This window comes from Etheostoma spectabile, chromosome 1 (genome assembly GCF_008692095.1).
Source record: "Etheostoma spectabile isolate EspeVRDwgs_2016 chromosome 1, UIUC_Espe_1.0, whole genome shotgun sequence".
Classification (NCBI taxonomy): domain Eukaryota; kingdom Metazoa; phylum Chordata; class Actinopteri; order Perciformes; family Percidae; genus Etheostoma; species Etheostoma spectabile.
In genome coordinates this window covers 25180094-25190699 of record NC_045733.1, presented here as the reverse complement: position 1 = coordinate 25190699, position 10606 = coordinate 25180094, and the positions used below count along the sequence as shown (strand labels likewise).

General features: G+C 39.3%; 1 protein-coding gene across 1 annotated transcript in view; it reads right to left on the bottom strand.

The window, feature by feature from the left end:
• The window catches only part of hcn4 (hyperpolarization activated cyclic nucleotide-gated potassium channel 4), a 64686-nt gene that overhangs the window by 43914 nt on the left and 10166 nt on the right, over positions 1 to 10606 (bottom strand). The gene's annotated exons all lie outside the window — the stretch shown is intronic.

Here is a 10606-nt window from a genome sequence, read left to right as displayed (position 1 = left end):
TATATTATAGTCATCCAAAAAATATATCATAAAAATATATAATCCATTTTCTATAACTTAGACCCATCGCACAAAGTCAAAAACACATTAAAAAGGTAATTCATTTCTAAATGCTGACAGAGCAATGTCTTATTATTGTGATAATGTGTTTCACAGAAGCGATTGACACATCACCGTTGGAATGATGTAATATTAAAATTAACAATGGTTGAATCCCATTTAACTGCTTCACAAATCAGCATCCTGGTATTTTTCATGCTGGCTCACTGAGACAGCTGAATAGATTGGAGTCATTAATGTTTGTAGTATCATCTGGGCTTTTTGTGCTTTTGTGACAAGTTAAATGTCTGCTGTGAAAATGATCTATCAGATGTAATAAAGTTCTATGTTCACTTGTGGTGTTTTTTTATGTAACTGTTCTGTTTAAATCAGACCAATGTTTGATGTTGTTGTTTATGGCTTACTGAGATATAGTCCCATTATCTATTTTTGTATACTAGTCATCTATCTATCTATCTATATTATTGTGTGTACACATATTGCAAATGAACACATCTTTCATTAAACTACTGCTCTAGTCTTTATATCATTTTACACTACACTTTCCATCTCTTAAACGTAACTTTTAGAAAATGGCCTAGCCACAAAACACCAACACCCACAGACACAATGCAACTGCTTGACAAACAATATCTATCTAACCACAGATTTATTGTACAAACAGACAGTGATAGGACGCACTCTGGGACTCATTACAAGCCTGTTTTAACCTCAGGTACTTCTGGGTATTGTGCATGTGTGGTAGAAGTGAGCGTATAACCCACAGTGTGTAATAATGGTGTAATAACCAATACATACAGTCTGTAACCTCCCCACCATGCCAGACAACAGCTAAAACTGTTTGTTTATACTGTAACTCACAACTCAAAGATCAATGAGGGTTAACTGTTAATTACAAACTGTATTGTGCCCTTGTCCGTCTTCTATTCCTGAGAGTTTGGATATAAATTGCACTCTCTGCTGCCTTGATCATTGAATCCAGATTGCCCCTTTTGTGTTAAGGGTAATATATCTTGGATACTCCATAGATTGCACCAAGCGGGGGTTCTGCATGGTACGCTGGCCCAGTGAGCTTGGGTGATTTACCCATTCACCTTTCACTGGGAGACAAAGGTCTGTCTGTGCACAAAACCTATTTCAAGAGCAGGGCCATAACAAACAAGGAAAAAAAAAGAATGCCACATTAATAAAGGTAGAATTTGCATTTTACTGCAAGATTGATTGATATCTTTATTTTGAACATGTAAATAAAATAAAACATCAGAAAAATGGTATTAATAAACAATTAAACAAAAAACTAAATAAAACTCCCTTATTTCCGGTACTTAAAAATCTCTATTTACACATGCAAAAAGGAGTAGGCAGACGTAAAACTTATATACTCCTAACACTTTCTACCCTATTAATTAACTACAAAATAATAAGTCTACAAAGATAATAAATCTATAATCAATAAAAAGATATATTCAAAAGTTCTATTCCCGTTTATATTTACCCATACACAACAATATTTATACACATGAGCCCAGGTTAATGATTGCGCTGTGTTTCTCTGTATCGCTGGAATTTCTTTAAACATCTGTTTGAATTGGAATATGTTTGGACATTGCTTTAAATCCTCATTTAGTTTATTACACAATTTAGTGCCACTGACAGATAAACAGAAACTCTTCCTTGTCATTTGAAAACTGGAAGTCTTAAAATTTGCTTTTCCCCTAAAGTTGTAGCCACCCTCGCTTAGCTTGCAAGTCTCAAGCAGGTAATTACTGCTCTTTTGTCCTTTTTGTAGCTGATGTCTATTGATTTTATGGTTGAATCACATTGTGTTGAAGTAAATAACAATGAACTGCTGCTCAACAGGATGACACAGCCTGATCCAAAAAGTCCTCTGGTCCATGTCATGTCGAGTTAAGTAAAAATGTAGTTATCAGTACAAGTACATACTGTCTTTCTCACAGACCAAAAACATAAAGAAGATAACCTATCATGTACCACATGTCTTCAATTTTTTTCCCTGTGAGAGTCTGGCCTTTTTTAGTTTTTTTTCCCCATTTGATTGCTTTGCTGGAGGGTGTACAGTTTATCATTTCAAATAGTTATAACTTTATACTGTACCTTGATATTCCCACTGATGCTACTACAATCACTGATGTCCCACTTTGTTATAAAAAAAGAAGGCAAGTTGATTCATGTGGCTACACAGCACATCTAATAATTGTAGTTTTTTGCTAATAATGTTGTGTTATCTTTCTGTAAGCATTACTAAACAACATAACTGATAAAGCCAAAACAAAAGACATTGATGATTGAAAGCGCTATCATCTTTATGTTACGGTTTGTCTGTTCTGTCACATATGGATACATGAGGTCTCATAGCATTGAACATGTACATCTGTGGACAGATTTTACATCGCGTTAAATTAATAACTGCAAAATACTGCAAAACCATGTAGCAGACACTTGAGCTGTAATATGCTTGGGTTACAGTTTATAATAGCGTCACACACTTAAAATTGCATACATAAGGATACATTAGAAACGCATCACAGTTTCAAGTCTATCACACACACACACACACACACACACACACACACACACACACACACACACACACACACACACACACACACACACACACACACACACACACACACACACACACACACACACACACACACACACACACACACACACTAATTGCAATTCTTCAAAGTAAAATGGTTTCTACTGTTCCAGCATGTTGTCAAGTGGAGTTATATTTAGACAGACCTTGCCACCACTGTTTGCTCATGTTAAGACTGAAAGCCCAAGAGGACAAGAAAAACATTGCAAGAAAAAAAACCCCACAAACACAGGTAATGACATTTGTTCTTCATATTGTCATGTTACTTGATAATATAAATACATGTGTGCATGTGATTTATCCCCCAAGCTACACAGTTTACTAATGTAAGAGTGTGCCCAGCACTGGACAGGGTCTATGAGCGATTAATTAAGATAATCCATTTTTCAATGCAGTAACCAATGCAAATCCTTGCTTTTTTGGTTTTGCTATTTTTATAACTGTGATGACTCAACCACACATAATACTTCTTTTCGCATCGACAATGTCTGTGTTTTTGCATGTCTGCAGCTTCTTTGTTACAAAATCTACTACAAACACCTATCACATTTTTAGAAGTATACCACAGAATTGAAGATAGTATATAGTCAAATAGGCTTTGATCTGACGATGAGGAAAAACCAAAAGTACCGTCTCATGAGCCATGCCACTAGTCTGGCTGTGTAAGTTCAACAACTGGGTATCTTTCAGCTCCAGAAAAGAAAAAGACGAGCCATAGTGGTGGGGCCTGACCAAGATATCTTACTTCAGTTAGGATGGGGCATGAATGAAAGAATGAAGGAACAGTAAAAAAAAAAAAAAAAGTAGTGCCAGAGGAGAGCTTCTCAACATGTTTGCAGAAAGAATAACACGACAGAATGCTGTTTAAGACCTCTGGACACCACTCTGGCATAACACAGCTACTGCTGCCAACTGTTTGAGTAAGAGTCACGTGTTATAGGAGTGTGGGGACTGGTAAGATTAGGCCAACAGCAGCCTCTTGAATGTTCATGTAAAAATATATCTTTCTCAATATAAGGAGAAATGCATCATATTCCAACAGGAAAAAAAAAAGAGAAAACGAAACCCAGCATGATATCTTTTTGTGATACCATTGGATTTTTTCCTACTAGTGGATGACAATATATGACGTGTGTGTGTGTGTGTGTGTGTATGTGTGTGTGTGTGCGCATGCATTTGTAAATGTTCAGGATTTCTCTTTTTCACTGTTGTGGTTGCCTCCTAATGGACGTCAGACCACCTAAACATAGCAGGGATCCATTTACTGTGTTTTATTATTTACTGGGACCCTGACATAGAAGAACATTGTTCTATAAATACAGTTGGGCAAGTGTGGCATGTTAGGTGGACATTTCAAAGGCATTAAACAAACCCATATCACAGACTCCTGTTTGGTGGTATAAATGCAGCATGGGGATATTCCAGGTGTTAGGGGAGAGAGAAACATCCAGTTTGAAACCTTATATTATTTTATTAGATAAGTAGCCTGCACAAAAAAATGCAAAACTAGCAATGTGTTAAACCCCACGTAAATGTGTAGTGAAAAGTCCAGTTTATATTTATTAAAGCTGTTAGAGCAATAATGTGTTCATTTCTGTATGAAAATAATTACGGAACAAAATAAAAAATGCTGTGGACTTTTTATGACATTTTTCTACAGGAATACACTATTTTGCTTTGGTAGTAAGGACAAAGCACAAAATATACATGTGACAAAGTGCTTTTCATAAAACAAAATATATCATATAAAAACATGTTATAATGATTAAAAAAGAAAAAAAAAAAAAAATCTCTGTCCAGAGCTAGTGTGTGCGTTCATACAACTGTATGATCACTGGGAACATCAGAGCTGTCCCCGCAACAAGGAAGCAGGTCGAGAAAAGCAGAGAAACAATGGGAACATTGGGAAAAATAGGAAGCAGAATAGCTCACACCTAACTTGTTGTGATGCTCAGAGTGCAATGTACTGATGAAGGGAGCCCTGACATGTTGCTGTCTGTAGGGACAGAGCCACAGTCCACTCTTCTCTCCGGTGGGGTGACCAGGGACAGCAAGAACATGTTGTCACCCTAAGAGTGCATCTGACTACACGATAAGCCTCTCTCATTCCCATCACCCTGCCAGCCATGCTAACTGAAACGGACTGCGAGACTCCAAGACGCACACTTTAGGAGTAGCCTATATTTCAATTGATGGGCACAGGAGATACAATAATAGGGTATATATAGACCCACATATACAGGGGAGATAGTGGGGGTATATGGTTTTAGTTGTGTCCCTTTTTTACATTTCTTGAAGATATGTCTATCAGTTTGCTGCCATGCTGGGAGAATGATTGCATAGCATGCAAGCAGATCATCTGTCACGTCAGGTACAAATGACAGACAGCATATAAAAAGGCCTCACTTTATTCTGTACCACACTGACTGAATGGGAACAGCAGAAGAAACTCCCAAACTGCACCAGCCAACACTGTGTGTGCACTGTTAATGTGAATTGGGCTGATTAAATGATTGAAATGTGTCTGTTTTTTATGAGAAAGCAGTTCCCCTTCTAAATAGGCTTATTCAGTTGTGTGTGTGTGTGTGTGTGTGTGTGTGTGTGTGTGTGTGTGTGTGTGTGTGTGTGTGTGTGTGTGTGTGTGTGTGTCATGTTAGTAAGTGTTTTCTGATTTGTCACATCTCTGGTTCCAGTTTGGTTCAATCTGGTCAGCTAAAATGATTTGGGTAAGTTTAGAGAGATAATAATTTCATAGTTAAAAGACATTTATAAAAGAGAGTATGTGAGTCATGGTATCCAATGTCAAAGTCACAGTATTTATACACCTCACCATCCACTCAGACCTCCTACGTGAAAGTTTTTTTATACAGTAAACAATGTTGCACTTTGCATGACCCCATGAAGTCACTTCTCAGTGATATTTGCAGAAATTTACCAATTTGAAATATCCTGTTGCCATTTCTGAAGACGTAAATGAGGAATGAAGGAAAATTAAGCATGAAAGGCTATATGAGCAAAATGATTTCATTTAAGCCTCACTAAGGAAAAGGTGGCTATGAAAGCATGTCACACTTAACAGGAGAACATCTGTAACAACAAAGAAATGCTTGTGTATTGCCCATTAAAGAGCAGCCTATTGGTTTAAACAAGCCAGTTGGCAAACACAGAAAGATGTAAGTGTCTAGGAGAACAAAAAAAATCAGGTTAAAGGGTTAATCCTATTTGTGTTGTCACCTGCTCCAATGAACTGTCATAACGGCCCTATCTTTGTCAAGCACAGCCAGCAGGCACACTGCAAGCACATCACTGACACTGGGGCTGTGCAGTCGCAGGAGGCTATATTTAGGTGAGGCACGCTGTTTTATCAAACCTGGGCTAAGAAGATTTCATCAGAGGAAGAGGAAAATCTCCCCAACCTTATAGGCTACGAGACAACATAGGGATTTACCAATTACCTACAGAGGGGAGAGGTAAATCAAGTGAAAGAAGGAGACCTTACCTAACACTGCTAAAAGCGATTCAGAAATAGGATTACTAGTAGTTCTACTGTAAGGTCAACCATTAAAGTAGTGGAACAGCGTATGATTTTTCATTCACTTCTAAATTTCTGTCTCAACTGTTATTCAGCACAGTCCAGAGACAGACAATGCTAAAGACACTGTCACATCCGCTGCAGTAGAACATTATCTAATAGATAGAGGTCTGACCCCTATAAGGTAAGCACTGACAAAAGTGAAAAAAGGAGGCGCACAACCACCACAATTGAAAACACAAGAGAGTGAATCCACAAGGCATTCCGGGATGGGAGAAAAACTTGCTCTGGTTTTTTGGCATTTCTTCAAACCAATCATAATCGTCACGGGCGGCGTTAAGCGCCAGACGGAGCAACTGCGCCTCTGCGAAATAGCCTCTGGAAGAAAGTTGTTTAGGTGGAACGTTAGTTAGTTTAGTTGTGCAACAGAAAACTCAGATTGGTTGACAGACAGATTAGCTGTCTGGATTTACCCTGCAGAGTTCCAGTGGTTAACCATAGTCCTCAAGCATCAACCGGACTTTAAAATTCCAACCCAAAGGAAGCCCAAAGCAATGGATATCCGGCATAAATGAGTGAAATCCAGCTAAATTTCCGTCGGCAATGGAGCAATCCCAGTGGAACGTTGTGGATGTAGCCTACTCTGACACTGATCCACAGGTCTTTTTAAATCACAGAGTAACACTTGAATATAAGTTGGCCTATTTGGTTTTACATCTGCAAAGACATGTGTGACAGAGTATATCTATAAGTCAAACTGGTTATATTTATATAGTGAAAAAATACTTTTTAATAATAAAACTGTGAGTCTTTTAGTGTTTGGTGCATTATAATGATGCCATAATGTGTACAGAATGATCACAGTACATTTTTTTGGATTTTAAATTATCTAAAAAATATCTATATTCTCATTGGATCAAAGGGTTTATTTACAAAAAACACAGGTCATCCTTTTCATGATGTTTCTAATGGTTAAAAAGGGAATGTAAACTATTTAGTAGTGTAATAAGATGCAAAGATGTGGGCAGTGATTCAGAGGTCCTGAACCAGGCAAACCATGGTCGGAAAACTTCCTTAATGTCACAACGTCGGTCCCAGACACTCAAGAATATGCCCCAGATCCATTCATTGAAATAAGTCCAGCCTAAACTTGCTCTGATGTTTGAATAGCTCAGAAGTGTGCACTTAGGAGCTCTGACTAAACTATGAAATCACCAAAGCCACTTTGCATTTTGAACAGATGTAATCAGGGAGCCCTCTGAGAAGAATGCTCTAAACTAGCCAAGTCTGTCCCATTTTCCAACCAGTGGGATTTTTTTGTGTTTCTGGAGAAGCTTTGCCCGGCACAACTAGTGGCTACCCTGTATCCCCGTCTTTACCTCTGCAGGCCTGCAGAGTCCTACAAAACTATCCAGAGCGCAACCTGTTACCTATGTGCTCAGAGCACAAAATATATGTGGTGAAAAATAGAGACAGTGAGTGGCAGGGCTGTACTGTTGAAGACACGGAGAGGACACGTAAAGCTCTCAAGCCAGTTCCATCAGCATGCACTTATCCTACTAGCATGTGCCAGTATCTGCACTCCAGCTTTCATCCTGCCACTAATTGCATCTGTGTTTTATCATGATGCCTTGTTATCTCTTACAAGGTCCTTAGGGTCATGTCAAAGGGGCCCCCTGTCAGCCAGCCACTAAGTGTGGCAAAGGAAACACTGGCCAGTGTCCCAGCTGAATACAAAAACCCCTCTGCCAGCCCGCTGCTCGGTTGAACAGGAAAGAGAGCCTGAGAGAGAAATGGCACAACGGGCTTTCTCTTAACATAGATGAAGCGCTTAGATAATGTAATGTCTATAATACCAGGAAGCTGGTCACACTATACACTATCACCTCATGCCCTTGCTCTGGGTTGGACCAGAACTGGGCCATTATCTTCACCATTGCAGGTGCTACAATGAGCAAACGGAGCAGCTGCAATGAAAGCCTTTTCTATCCATCTCCAACATGATGATCTGAGGTCAAAGGGTGACAAGGAAAGTAGGGACACGAAAGGAAAAACACAACGGGAGAGAAAATGTGGAAACAGTGAGAGAAAATGAGACTCTGTGCAACATTAGGACAAAAGGACAGGGACAACAAAGAGAGGGAGTGCATGATGAGAGATCTATGTCAGTATGGTCTCCTGGAAATGGTCATCACTTTTCGCTCCCCACTATTTTTTTAAGCAACATTGAACAAAACTGGAGGTGAATAAAATTAATACAGCTTAAAAGCTGTTGGAAAAGCCTCACTAAACAGACACTTGGAGCATGAAATGAAATCAAATATGAAAGGAGATGCAGTTTAGATGATTTCTGCTGGTCTGTGTCAGTAAGCAAACCATTAAACCAAACAGGGTAGGATTTATCATGTTTATTTGTTAGCACTATAATTTCTTGATTGTACATGCTAAACAGGATCAGGGTTGGATTTATATACACCAGCTTTGCTGCTGCCTCCCTATTTAATCAAACACCCGGTGATTTGGTACAACCAAAACTGGTTGGGGGGGGGGGAAAAGGACATGCTATTGACTATGGAGATGGTGAGGATAAATCAGCCCCCCCCAACATAGCAGTGGAGAGGAAACAATCTGTCTCTAAACACTGCATGTCTCATTTTCCAGCCATTTGTCTGAGCTTTCTAGACACACTGCGTGTAGCAGGACCAGGCCAAACACATTGATCCAGGGAAGTGTTTCCTATGAATCACGCCAGCTACACACAGAGTTCTTTATTCAGTGCACTGGACTCTGGCCCCTTTCTGAGTGGAAACCCAACTGTTTCCAAAGCGCTTTAGCCTTCTACACGAGTACACCTGGAGAGGTTGTCTAAGGAAATGCCATTCACCTCTCATGTGTGTTCTGCACAGGTGGCTGGAGAGACTGATATTACCAATGTAATAATAGTAAGAAAAACAGAAACGATGATGAAGATGTAGAAGAATGGAATGGTATGACTTTCTTTTTTTCGATTACTGTTTCTTGCAATTTCTGCTAATTGGCTCTGAACCTAATAGAACTATATATATATATATATATATATATATATATGGATGTATCATATATATTCAATTTAAAGTAATTTTCCATCCTCTGAAGCAGCATATCAGTGCCAGTTCAACATCTTGACCATTTCCTATAGACTGATAAAAAAGGCAATCCAATTTCAGGGGAAAGAATCCACCTGGGACACAGGCAGGGCTGAAAAGGTCAACCTGTATGTAGCAGAATGTGTGAGGAGGAATGAACAGGCTGAGGCTGCAGCATGCATGCAGAGGTCAACACAAGGGAATCTGAGATTTGGTTACCGTACAAACAATGCATAAAAACAAAGCATATATTTTGGGAAAATGAAATACTCATAAGTCTCTCCGCATACTAATGTTCTCCCGCTGATGAATCAAATCAGGGCCAAAATATAGTTTGCAATTAATTAGGGCTGTCAAACGATTAACATTTTTTAGTTGATTAATCGCATAGTAATAGTGAGTTAACTCACGATTAATCGCATTTTTAAAATTCTATTTCAAATCCACTCCAATTGAAGTTAAATGAGATTATCAAATGTAATGACACATTGTCATTCATACCAAATGTACTTAATAAGTAAAAACTAGACCAATTGATCTCAAGGGTGTTTTATTGACTGGCTGTCACTTACTGCATTTGTAATCAAGAAGTTGCGACATTTAGCAAGTGCACCGTCAAATGCACTGTTTTGTAGAGACACTGTGACTGAGCGTTGAATACTATGAGCCGTGCACGGCAGGTGTTCGAATGATAGCTGTTTCAAAGCTGCAATCATATTTCTAGCACTGTCTGTGTTCAGCGTGGTCACTTTCTCTTCAATGTTCCACTGACCCGCCACATCCATAAAATGACTCGCGCATACGTCAGCCATATGCCTCTCATCAGTTCTCATTACAGTCAATGCATGTGAATGCAGCTTCCACTCCTGATCGATGATATGAGCTGTTACTCCAAGATAGCTATGATTACCTAGCGATGTCCAATAGTCACCAGTAAGCGCGACAGAAGCTGTGTTGTCCAAATTCGTAGCTAGTTTTGCCTTCTCTGTGTCATACCACTCGTGTATCCTGGACATGACTGTGGCCCTGGATGGCAACTTGTACGTGAGGTCACCGGAGGCAATCCGGATAATATCACGGAGACCTTCGTTTCCACTATATATGGTCTGCATGCTGTGCTATCCATTTAGCTATAGCCTTGGGTCAGTTTACTGCAGGTCGACGTATCCATCGATCTGCTTCTAAAACGGCTGTCAAGTGTAGTTTGCCGTACGTTACCAGAAGCACAGCTTACGCTGGGATCCGTGTGCTTGGCTTGCAAGTGAT